The 13,973-nt window shown below is 38.0% G+C and overlaps 1 long non-coding RNA gene across 1 annotated transcript in view; it reads right to left on the bottom strand.

Annotated features, from left to right (window-relative positions):
* The window catches only part of LOC117360556, a 100,159-nt gene that overhangs the window by 14,375 nt on the left and 71,811 nt on the right, over positions 1–13,973 (bottom strand). The window contains exon 2 of the long non-coding RNA XR_004539448.1: positions 1,717–1,873. This is a non-coding gene — a long non-coding RNA (uncharacterized LOC117360556). The remainder of the gene's footprint in view (positions 1–1,716; positions 1,874–13,973) is intronic.

Below are 13,973 nucleotides of genomic sequence, written 5' to 3'. Positions count from 1 at the left end.
GCCCAGAGGCAGCCAAGGAAGTTTTTATCTCCCCCAAGTTGCTCATCCTTAAAGTTATTTTGGACTATTTTGGAATACTTCAGCCTCTTCTTGCTCTGCTCACCATTTTGCCAGTCTGGATTTTACAGGCTGTTTGCCCGTTTGTTTGCTGTATAAAACTGTTGCATATATTTTATAGTTCATTGTAATTAGCTTTGCATTTCCTTCCGTCTCCTCCCTCTCACACCCTGCTGCATATCTTTTATCTTTCCAGACTTCTGGCTGGGTGACTCTCTTTCCCCGCCTTAGGAAACAGCTTGTTAACACAAACCCCATTTTACAACTTTCCTGCTCTTATATAAACCCAGTTATTTCCACCTAGAAAGCAATTCTCATCTCTTGCCACTTTTGACTCGCTATCAGGGACACTTATTTCTGAAAAAATGTCCCTTGTTAAAGTATAGGCTACCTTCTAGGAGATCTCTTGAGATAAGTCTTCACAGCCGCACTGTGAATTCAGACTAGGTTAATATTGATATATGTAGGGGAGGCAGTGCCACCTTGGCACTTTGAAGTATGATATATTTGTGCTGGAGTCTGACCTCACTGTCACCACTAGATCACATCATTCTGTTCCACCTCCCTATGCAAACTAGCTCCATGAACGAATTGTATATGTATACAGTAGTCGCAAAGCAATTCCTCTAAACCACCACCTACATAAGGTGACTCAAAAAATGCCAAACAAGCCTCTAAGTGAAAAATAGTTCATAACAAAAATATGTGATACATGGCATAACTGAAACGCTTATCATTCAGAATCTTCCATCAGTGAATGGTAGAGGCCTATCGATAAAATATAGTGCCAGGGTGGCACTAAGTTTCACCGATACCTCCCCTTCATATATCAATATTAACCTAAATCAATATTAGACGCATCTTTGTATATTTTGAAAAATTTAAATATTTAAAAATTTAAAAGAGAAAAGAAACACTTGAAAGCAGTTTCAATTTTGAAGCTTTGGTATACTTTTTTTTTTTTTTTTTGCACACTTCCTCTCAACCACCACCCCTTACAATAAGTGGGAGTTTGATTTTTATTTTTTTTTCTTGTTTTGTATTTGATCATGTAACTAAATTCTCATTTCATTTTCAAAACTTTTTGTTTGAGTTTTTCATAAAACCTTACAAACAGGAAAAGATATAACAGGTCATGAAACAGTCATGCTTGTCAAGAAAATACTGCTTTTATATATATGAGCTTTGTTTTTGCTTCAAAGATGTGATTTTTCAACTGCAAGACTCTACCTTAATGTTGCTCTAAGTTTTTCTGCACATGTTAAAGGGAACTAAATTCTAATGGGAAGCTACATTGGTTCCCAGTTAAGGCAAGAATATTATTCAAGTTAGGTTGTACCTGTTACAAGACATTGTTTGGCCTTATACCTAATTATATTATTGATCACTTTACTGACAGAAAACATTTTTTCTCAGCATTTTAGATTATTTACATTTTCTACTGTAAAATAATGCATATTCAAAAGATTTTTCCATGGAATTTTATCTTTTCAAGCTGGATCATGGGATAAACCCTTTTCTGTCCTGATAAACTCCAACTCCTATCTTTCCTTTAGAAAAATGCTAAACGCCTACTTATTTGACAAATTCTTCTGAATGTGATTATAATACACTGTGCTTAACCATTTTGGCTGATCACTTGGCCTCTATCCTGCCTACCTTAGTGACATCAGAACAGGTGGGATTTGTTAAGAATCGTCATTCCATGCTCAATGACCGTTGGGATTTGATGAACTCCGGACAAATCATCAGCTGATGGCAACGGATTGGTACGCTTATCGTCAACTTCACCATTATTTGACGGTCCTCTCCCCTGCTGCTTTGAATGAGATACAAGAAAAACTGTCAGAGGCGCTCTGTCTCACTGCCCAAGTGTAAACCCCGTTGCGATTTTATCATAAAATTTTTGCAGGAATTGGCGGGGGACTTGGACTATGCAGAATTAGCTCAGTAGTGGACATTGGATCTTAATGTACCCATAACTATGGACATGATAAAACAGGGTATACGCTTGGGGTACAAGCAAATTTGTCAAGCCACTGAGAAGAAACGGCATTATAAATTTTTGCTGAGGGCCTATTATGCGCCCGATAGGGCATATCGAATGAATCTCTGTGCAGGAAATAATTGCCCTAAATGCACACAGGTTCATGCTACACTGGGCCATATGTTTCGGCGTTGCCCTTATGTATCCCAATTTCAGCTGCTCTTTATTGCTTGTGTGGGATTGTACATGGCGATTACACCCGTTTTCTTTTGACTTTGACTGCTCGCTTGATCCTATATGACCTGGCTGCAAGGCGTTCCTCCGGCGGGCCATTATGCTGGGTAGAAAGAATATTTTGACTTGCTGGCTCTCTCCACAACTGCCTACAATTTCTCCATGGCGCTCTTTTATGATACAATTAGTGTTGTTGGGGTGTAGAGATATTCCGAACTTGGACTCTCGAGCAGGTCGCCATTTTGAACAATGCTAGACACCTTTCTATATAGAAACAAAATCTGGTAATGATCTTTGTTTGCTTTGTACATACTATGAGCGTTGCATACTTAACTTGCTTTTACTGTCACTGCTGTTCCATGGGTGGGTGAAGGTGGGTTTGGTGGGAGGTTTGAGGTAACTAGATGGGTTGGTTGATGCTTTCTTTGTTGAATTCGCTGGAGTTGTGTATGTACATGCTTCACTTGTGTTTGTTTGCAATTCCAATAAAAATTATTTAAATATAACACACTGTGCTTGTACAGTCTTTGGATTTTTGTTAATTGCGTTGAACTGAGAGGTTACTGTGGTATATAAGCAAATTTGTTATGTTATGTTATTTTTCTCCTACATCCCTATATTCTGAATTTATCTAAGGGGTAGGACAAGTCACTTAAATTAAAAAAAAAATTAAAATAAATTAAAAAAAATTAATTAAAAAAATAAATTAATTAATTAAATAAATTTTTTTTAAAAAAGCACCTTAGATGGTGAGACCGCTAGGTAGCGAGAAAGTACCTACATATAATATCTATGTAAAACTGCTTTGGTTGTACCCACAAAAATATGTTATAATCAAACCATGCCCCTTTACTCTTAACCATTCAGGCAGGAAAAAAAACAGTTTTCAAAAAGGACAATTTGTCTTCTAAATATTGATTTATCCAGGGAAATGGGTTGAACTTGTGCCCTCTTAAAATGTTTATTAACACTGGCATTTACAAAACGGTGGTAGAGGTTTCCACCCTGGACCAGCGAGATAAATGCTCCGGCACTCATATAATTCCTATAATCGTCAGAGCATTTAATTCATCAGCCCACGGTAGAAACCTCTGCTTTAGCTTTGGTGATCCCTAAGTCTCTTAGAAGTTGTTTAAGGTACTGCCGACACCTAAACCTCAAACCAGCCATTAATTTTATTTAGATCACATCTAAAATATTCCGAGCTACAACACATCTTTGCTGCTGATTAAATATTTGGAAAATTTAGATCCTGCCAGTGATATATTTATTCTTCAATTGTATATTATCTAAAAATATTAATAACGCAGGCCACCTAATTTTTCTCTATTAAACTGGTATGACACGTAATAAATCTTCAGCTAACGCCCAGTGACCCGTCGTATTGAAATGAATTATTCGTCCAGTTCATTGCAGCCGAAGAGAAGCTGAACTGAAACTATGCCTTCAAATGAAAAGCAGAGGCCCTGGGTTCAGACTGAACAAGATCTGGCTTAACGAACTGAGCCAAAAAGTCATTTCTTTACACCTTCTCACTTTAGATCAGTGCGATCATTAGGCAGGCAGGGTGACTAGGAGCAGATATACTAATGTGCTGCAGACATAGAAAGCTGTTGAGAATGACTTAGTTAAACCAGCAATTGAGAAACACTCTGATGTTGTGTTATGTACACACCTAATGGGAGGCACAAACTTCACACAGCTCCATTATTTAACACCACTGTGTCCTCTAATGTTCCACTGGACAATTTATCGAATGCACAACAATATTTAAAAATAAAAAATAAAAAATTGGCTGAATAATCAATAATGTGATTCTGGGGAGCTTAGCCCTTATGCAAGTATAACCTATATGGAGAGCTTTGTTTTTGCATTATTTTGGCCAAGCTGAAATAAACAAAAGAAAAGACTAAGGATATCACTGCTTAAGCTCTGAATTTTACACTAGTTCTAGGATCTGGGAAAGCTGTTCCATCCCACCCAGTTGCCAATTAAATACTTTATTTTACCCGTATAATGCAGCCAACAGCTACATTTAGGGACAATATGTAAATAGCTTGCTAGTTGCTAAACTTACTAGGGTTATTAAGACGCATATTTTAAACAAAGTCTCAAGAAGAAACTATCCACATTGTCTCTGGCATTTGGGCATAATATTCCTCAAATGATCATATTATTGATCTTTTTTTCTGGCGACTTTCAGGGATTAACCTGCAAACACAGCAAGATAGAATTGTATTTCTTGTTTTAGTTAGGTCTGTTCTGTATCTAATGGAGGTTTTTTAAAAATGTATTTTATTGTAAACTTCTGTGAACAGTTATATGCTATGGCGGTATATCAAGTTTTATTAAACATAAACATAAAGACCGCTATGTGTAGAACGGCCTTTGTAGAGTACTACCTTAGCATACGTTTAGGCCCAGATTCTGTATATAGCACCATAAAATTGTGTACACTAAACGGTGTGCACAGACAATTTGCAAGCTGATAGGAGCTGATAATTAGCCATTAACACTATATAATTAATGCTAATTGGCACTAATTAGAAATTACACACACACAACTTGGTAGGCACATTCTATAAAAGTGGTGCACGTCGGCTCTAGTGCATGAATCACAAAAGGGAGCACGGCCAGGGGAGGAGCTTGGGCGGTTTGTGGGCGTTAAGCACAATGGTACAGAACACGCCCAATCTGCGCACAACGTAGGCGCAGACATTTAGGCATGGTTTTCCCTGGCCTAAACGGCTGCGCCTGTTATGCCACGTATGGCTACTATGCACGATTCTAGAAATGGCACTTGCCTTTCATAGAATTATGTTAAGTGCTGTGCTGCTTGATGTCAGGTTTTGGGGCGCTATTTATAGAATTTGGTCCTCTGGTCCTAACTTTGGGTAGAATTCAGTGCCTGCCAAAAGATGGTGTAAATTAGAGGTCTGCACGGGAACGGGGATTGCGGGAATCCCGCAGGTCCCGCGGGGGTCCCATGGGAACCCCCCCCCAACCCACGGGGACCCTCCTCTGGCCCACGGGATTCCCACATGGATGGAAGGCTTTGGAAGCAGAGTTCATCCATATAATATAATGGACACGACAGCCTTAGTAAAAGAGGGGGGTTTATAAACAGAAAACAAAAAAAGGGTTCCACCAAAGAGATTCCACAAGGAAAACAGCAGCGCAAACACAAAAGAAACTGGAATTGATGATCCTGTCAGAAGTAATTGCTGCTTTTTATGGGGACGGGCGGGGATGGAGGTAATTCCTTGCGGGGATGTGTGGGGACGGAAAGGATCCTGACGGGGACGGGCGGGATTTCTGTCCCCGCGCAACTCTCTAGTGTAAATGCTTGGGCCTAGCCACTGCTATTTAGGTATGGAAATACAGGTATTCTTTAATACCTCACCTAAATTCTGGGAGAGCTCTTGACCCACCCATGCCCTTCCCATGACCATGCTCTTTAGAACTTTATGCTATGAAAATTTGTTATTCATGTTACAGAATAGGATGTAAAGCAGATCTGTGCATATCGTCCAATTAAGTGTTTAACATCAATTATTTTATTTTATCACCAATTCAGACAATTATTTTGCACTTGGATCAAAGATCCATGCGCAAAATTGAGCATCCAGGTTTGGGCGACCATTACAAAATCCTCCCTCCCCCCACACTGACAACTGGGGACTGTCTCTGACCTATTAGGACCCAGGGCACATGCAGAGGTTGGTAAGTGGGTGCAAGTGGGACGAGGAAGTGAAGGGTGGGCAGGGTTAGTAAGATGGGATGGGCAGACTTTCAGAGTTTGCTGGCCCTTTTACCACGCATATCGGAAAAACGAGACAAAATATTGCAAAACAAAATGGAGAAATGACCAAAGCATCAAGTGTAATCTGATTTCTCCCTTCCCCCGGACAGCCCAACTGTAATGTGAAAATTCTGTCATCCAACGTTCATTTGGCATTAGGAGCAAAAATCAACACTTACTACAAAATGACTGAAATCCTTCTCCCTGTCATTTAAACGAGTCTCTGCTCAAAAAAAGTATTATTTAGCTCTTAGCCTTTCATTCATCAGCTCCTTAACATGCCTATCCTTAATCTGCATGAGGTGGTAAATTGGTTCATGTTCTCAGCAGAGTCACTATAAAGCAGGTGTCACTGAAATACGACTGTATATAAATGTGCTGGCGAGAGCTGATTTGCATATGTCTGTTTTACTGAAATTTGTAATTGTTGGCAATTTCTTTGCACTGTGAAATTAATACCCAGGGGTTAGAAGCTCTTTTTCAGTAATTATATATATCTATATTTGGAACTGGAAGTGCTAGAATCATTTCAGGTGAAATTTCCATTTTCAAGGGTTTGACCTCTTTCAAATTGCTGGCATATGATGTTGACTGTTAACCTCATTTTCCCACACAATTTTCATGAATATTCAGAGTAAAATTGGAAGAAGAAGTCAGGTTAAAATGATTTCCTACAGGTTTGCATCTAAGAGGTAGAATCAGCCTATTTTTTTTCAGGCTGTACCATAACCAGCAAAACTAATTCTCTTTTTCAGTAAGCAGCATCCAGACTCTCTGGTTTACAAGAGGTGCATTTGGTTAGTGAGAGGAAAGAACATAAGAACTGCCATACTGGGACAGACTGAAGGTCCACCAAGCCCAGTATCCCGTTTCCAACAGTGGCCAACCCTGGTCCCAAGTACCTAGCTAAATCCCTAAAATAGATTTTATGCTGTTTATCCTAAGAATAATGGCCTATGAACTTCTCTTTTAGGAAACACTGGACGACAAAGTTTTTGCTTCTTCAACACTTTTGGGTGTATCGTACAGATTTTTTGGCTGCTGATTATGAAAATCACATTTAAAATTACGCATCATGTACTATTTTAACAAAAAGTACATTTTTACAATTTCTTCTTATACTTTCAGGCTAATGCAATTAATTCTTAGCCTAATTCTTAATATAGGCCTATTAATCATGTTATACCTTGCAGGATATAATGTGGGCATGTCCAGGCGTACATTCAGGGCAGGTTGCATAACATTCCGTAAAGAAATCAAAACCCTGCTTTTCAAAAAATGCATCCAAATATCTTAAACCCTCTTCACCTACCTCCAGCTAATTTCACCTACCTCCAGATAATTCACCTACCTCCACAGAATTCACCTACCGCCAGATAATTCTCCCCCAAATATCCCACCTAAACACCTTTCAAGTAAACAGACCCCTAAAATAGATTGTAATCTTGCCTACTCTAACTATATTCCATTTGCTAATATCACACAGTTCGGCACTGTCAGTTTACTATCCAACCCGTAAGATCCCCTAGATTTCTATCCAGCTACCCCCTTAAAAAAAAAAAAAAAATTGTATCTTCACTGGAAAATGTCCAGTCAAACATTCTGTAATGTGTTCATCACTGGAAATGTCCAGTCAAATCTTTTGTAATCCGCCTTGAACTGCAAGGTATAGGCGGAATAGAAATCCGTAATGTAATGTAATGTAACATCCATGGAAATGATGCCGTCTGTGCATGCCAGGGCATACTTATACATGGATGCTGCCTGAAAAGGCTATATAAAAGCAGTTTATATACAGGGATAATCTTCATTAAGTGTCTGTCAGTTCGGGTGTATTTTGATGCTTCAATGCACAGTATTGTCTATGTATGTAACTTTATTAGTAAGTCAGTTAATTATTAATTGCTATAGGATGATTTGTGACAGCAGAAATGTCTCACCGATGTCGCAATAGCGGTGATACATTCTGCTACATTTGTGGCGAGTACACACTTAAGCCTCAAAGACGCACCATGACTCGACTTCTTAAGAAAGCATATGAGCTGTACTTCAGTTGCAAGATTGGTGATCAAGACAAACCATGGGCTCCTCACATTTATTGTGCAAGATGTGCTGTTGATCTTTGAGCTTGGCTCCGAGGTACTTGGAAGTCAATGCCATTTGCTAACCCAATGATATGGTGAGAACAGACAGACTGTTACTTCTGTCTGACAAATGTATCTGGGTTTTCTGGTAAAAATAAAAAATCAATTGAATACCTCAATTTTCCTTCAGCCATGAGACCTGCGCCTTATAATGACAGTCTTCCGGTACCGAAGACACTAGAGAAATGCACCGACAGCGACACTGATCCTGATTTTGAACCATATAAGTCTGGTGAGTCTCATTTTATAGCACAGTCAGAATTAAATGACCTGGTCAGGAATTTAGGTTTGTCAAAAGCAAAAGCAGAATTATTGGGTTCAAGACTGCAGGGATGGTGTTTACTCCCTCCAAGGTATGAAAATTTCTGTCCTTCAAAGCCGCCAAGACGATTTAACAAATTTCTTTGCACAGGTTGAAAACCTCTGAATCTGCACTGACAGCTTTGGGTTTTACGAATGGCCCACAGGAGTGGCATCTTTTTATTGATTCATCAGTGTTAAGCCTCAAGGCTGTTTTGTTACACAATGGCAATGTCTACCCATCTATACCTATTGGCTATGCTGCACACATGAAAGAAACATGAAATTTCTGCTAAAGCATATACAGTACACAAAGTACAACTGGAACATATGCAGTGACCTTAAAGTAGTAGCTCTGTTACATGGAATGCAGCTTGGATATACCAAGTACTGTTTTATTTGTGAATGCTAAGGAGATGCATTACATTCAAAATAATTGCAGCACAACAAAGAAAAATGGGGAGACCCAATAATCCATAGTAAAAACATTCCACCGATGAAAATAAAAACAAAAAACTGTGGATACAGATGTTCTGGAGTTAATTTATTATACACCGACATATAAAAACATGAAAATTCAATTTAAAAAGTACAATGATAAAAAATACAGTGATAAAAATCCAACCGGACCCTACACAGTCTGTTTCGGCGAACACGCCTTCCTCAGGGGTCCTAAAAGGAAGAGGTAATGATGAATAATGATAAAGAGAAAGATAGAAAGATAAGAAGTGACTATGATGCCAATCTGGAGCATGCATATTAGTATCTATACTCAAAAGAATTGGCCACTCCATAAGAATTTGGTTCCAGGACAGAAAAATGTGGTACATGAAACACTTGTTGAACCTAAGAATTGCAGCACAACAAAGAAAAATGGGGAGACCCAATAATCCATAGTAAAAACATTCCACCAATGAAAATAAAAACAAAAAACTGTGGATACAGATGTTCTGGAGTTAATTTATTATACACCGACATATAAAAACATGAAAATTCAATTTAAAAAGTACAATGATAAAAAATACAGTGATAAAAATCCAACCGGACCCTACACAGTCTGTTTCGGCGAACACGCCTTCCTCAGGGGTCCTAAAAGGAAGAGGTAATGATGAATAATGATAAAGAGAAAGATAGAAAGATAAGAAGTGATTATGATGCCAATCTGGAGCATGCATATTAGTATCTATACTCAAAAGAATTGGCCACTCCATAAGAATTTGGTTCCAGGACAGAAAAATGTGGTACATGAAACACTTGTTGAACCTAAGAATTGCAGCACAACAAAGAAAAATGGGGAGACCCAATAATCCATAGTAAAAACATTCCACCGATGAAAATAAAAACAAAAAACTGTGGATACAGATGTTCTGGAGTTAATTTATTATACATCGACATATAAAAACATGAAAATTCAATTTAAAAAGTACAATGATAAAAAATACAGTGATAAAAATCCAACCGGACCCTACACAGTCTGTTTCGGCGAACACGCCTTCCTCAGGGGTCCTAAAAGGAAGAGGTAATGATGAATAATGATAAAGAGAAAGATAGAAAGATAAGAAGTGATTATGATGCCAATCTGGAGCATGCATATTAGTATCTATACTCAAAAGAATTGGCCACTCCATAAGAATTTGGTTCCAGGACAGAAAAATGTGGTACATGAAACACTTGTTGAACCTAAGAATTGCAGCACAACAAAGAAAAATGGGGAGACCCAATAATCCATAGTAAAAACATTCCACCAATGAAAATAAAAACAAAAAACTGTGGATACAGATGTTCTGGAGTTAATTTATTATACATCGACATATAAAAACATGAAAATTCAATTTAAAAAGTACAATGATAAAAAATACAGTGATAAAAATCCAACCGGACCCTACACAGTCTGTTTCGGCGAACACGCCTTCCTCAGGGGTCCTAAAAGGAAGAGGTAATGATGAATAATGATAAAGAGAAAGATAGAAAGATAAGAAGTGACTATGATGCCAATCTGGAGCATGCATATTAGTATCTATACTCAAAAGAATTGGCCACTCCATAAGAATTTGGTTCCAGGACAGAAAAATGTGGTACATGAAACACTTGTTGAACCTAAGAATTGCAGCACAACAAAGAAAAATGGGGAGACCCAATAATCCATAGTAAAAACATTCCACCAATGAAAATAAAAACAAAAAACTGTGGATACAGATGTTCTGGAGTTAATTTATTATACATCGACATATAAAAACATGAAAATTCAATTTAAAAAGTACAATGATAAAAAATACAGTGATAAAAATCCAACCGGACCCTACACAGTCTGTTTCGGCGAACACGCCTTCCTCAGGGGTCCTAAAAGGAAGAGGTAATGATGAATAATGATAAAGAGAAAGATAGAAAGATAAGAAGTGACTATGATGCCAATCTGGAGCATGCATATTAGTATCTATACTCAAAAGAATTGGCCACTCCATAAGAATTTGGTTCCAGGACAGAAAAATGTGGTACATGAAACACTTGTTGAACCTAAGAATTGCAGCACAACAAAGAAAAATGGGGAGACCCAATAATCCATAGTAAAAACATTCCACCAATGAAAATAAAAACAAAAAACTGTGGATACAGATGTTCTGGAGTTAATTTATTATACACCGACATATAAAAACATGAAAATTCAATTTAAAAAGTACAATGATAAAAAATACAGTGATAAAAATCCAACCGGACCCTACATAGTCTGTTTCGGTGAACACGCCTTCCTCAGGGGTCCTAAAAGGAAGAGGTAATGATGAATAATGATAAAGAGAAAGATAGAAAGATAAGAAGTGACTATGATGCCAATCTGGAGCATGCATATTAGTATCTATACTCAAAAGAATTGGCCACTCCATAAGAATTTGGTTCCAGGACATAAAAATGTGGTACATGAAACACTTGTTGAACCTAACAAAGATATTTTTGCTTCCTCTTCACATAAAACTTGGACTGATAAAAAATTTCATAAAACAGATGAACAAGGAAGACAAAGATTTTTCTTTATAAGACAGATGTTTCCAAGAATAACTGATGCCAAGATTATGGAAGGTATTTCTGTCAGTCCACAGATCAGACACGTCATCAATAATGAGAGATTTGAAAATCTGTTAGTCGGGCCAGAGAAAATCGTATGGAAAGCATCCAATGATGATGAGAATTTTCTTGACAGTTAAAGAGCACTAAACTATATTCAACTGGTTGACAAACTTCTTAGAGCATACAAAACCATGAAGTGCAACATGTCACTGAAGATGCACTTTCTACATTCACACTTGGAGTTCTTCACCGCAAATCTTGGAGCAGTCAGCAATGAACATGGCACAAGATTTCACCAGGACATTACTACCATGGAAAAAAAGATATCAGGGCAACTCTAATCCATCAATGCTGGCTATTATTGGACACTGCAACGAGATGCACTGGACACAGTACAAACGAAAATTAGCAGGAAAACACTTTTAACCACGGCGAACTATCACAGCATATCAGAAACTTTGTGCATTAAAACATGTCATAGTCAAAGATACCATTGTGTTTGTCAAAATTCCTATGTGATACAGCCAGTGGGAAAATATATTTGTGCTTATTTTGAAGGAGTGTATCATAATCAAGTTTGTTTTAAGGAAGCAAAACTTTTGGAAAAATTTGTTGTACAGTGAAATTAACCAAACCTTTTTTAAAACCTGCTAAGCTAACTGATTTCATCACATTCTCCGGCAACAAATTCCAGAGTTTAAGTACACTTTATGTGATGAAATATTTTCTCCAGTTTGTTTTAAATCTACTACTTAGTAGCTTCATCACATGCCCCCTAGTCCTAGTTTTGGAAAGACTAAACAAGTGATTCACATCTACCCTTTCCACACCACTCAGTATTTTATAGATCTCTATCATATCACCCCTGAGCCATCTCTTCTCAAAGGTGAAGAGCCCTAGCCGCTTTAACCTTTCCTCATAGGGAAGTTGTCTCATCCCTTTTATCATTTTTGTCGCCCTTCTCTATATCTTTTCTAATTCCACTATATTTTTGAGATACGACAACCAGAATGGCACACAGTAGTCAAGGTAAAGCCGTACCATTGAACGATACAAGAGCATTATAACATTTTCATCTTTATTTTCCATTCCTCTGCTTACATGTATTCGATGACTTTACAGTGTGCCTATTTTCGCTGATTAACATAGAAACATAGAAAGTGACGGCAGATAAGGGTCAAGACCCATCCAGTCTGCCCACTCCAATGACCCCCCCCCTAACTCTCTCTGTGAAGAGATCCCACATATTGATCCCATTTAGTCTTAAAATCAGGCACGCTGCTGGCCTCAATTACCTGTATCGGAAGACCGTTCCATCGATCCACCACCCTCTCGGTGAAGAAGTATTTCCTGGTGTCGCTATGCAATTTCCCTCCCCTGATTTTACAGCTCTGCTAATTCAACCAGTAACCTTAAGAACTATATAGCTTTGCACTTCTTTCATTATGTAAGACTGTATTGATGACCTGATTGTGACCTCTTCTCTGATTGTTCAGCGCTTCTTGTTGTAAATTGCCTCGAACTTCCATGGCTTTAGCGGTATATAAGAATAAAATTATTATTATTATAGAATTAGTGCCCCTTTGAGACACCTAAAAATGATGTGCCAATTTACAAAATCATTCTCTATGAAATCTTCTCCCCAATGTGCGGCAGCGGTGGCCAAAAAACAAATAGGATGCTAGGAATTATTAAAAACGGGATGGTTAACAAGACTAAGAATGTATTGTGTTCAATTCTGGTCTCCTTATCTTAAGAAAGATATAGTGGCACTAGAAAAGGTTCAAAGAAGAGCAACCAAGATGGTAAAGGGGATGGAACTCCTCTCATATGAGGAAAGACTAAAATGGTTAGGGCTCTTCAGCTTGGAAAAGAGTCGGCTGAGGGGAGATATGAATGAAGTCTACAAAATCCTGAGTGGAGTAGAACGGATACAAGTGGATCGATTTTTCATTCAGTCAAAAATTACAAAGACTAGGGGACACTCGATGAAGTTACAGGGAAATACTTTTAAAACCAATTAGAGGAAATTTTTTTTCACTCAGAGAATAGTTAAGCTCTGGAAAGTATTGCCAGAGGATTATATTATATTATATTACATTACATTACATTAGTGATTTCTATTCCACCAATACGTTGCGGTTCAAAGCGGATTACAAAAGAAGTTATCTGGCCACTTCCAGAGGAATTGAAGAGCGAGTTGTTTCAGATAATTGGGAATGTGGTAAGAGTGGATAGCGTAGCTGGTTTTAAGAAAGGTTTGGACAAGTTCCTGGAGGAAAAGTCCATAGTCTGTTATTGAGAAAGACATGGGGGAAACCACTGCTTGCCCTGTTTTGGTCACCAATATTTGGAGAATGGTCTAACTTTGACCATCTCTTAATCACCC

The sequence above is a fragment of the Geotrypetes seraphini genome, chromosome 5 (assembly GCF_902459505.1).
Source record: "Geotrypetes seraphini chromosome 5, aGeoSer1.1, whole genome shotgun sequence".
Classification (NCBI taxonomy): Eukaryota; Metazoa; Chordata; class Amphibia; order Gymnophiona; family Dermophiidae; genus Geotrypetes; species Geotrypetes seraphini.
This window is presented reverse-complemented; position numbering and strand designations above follow the sequence as displayed.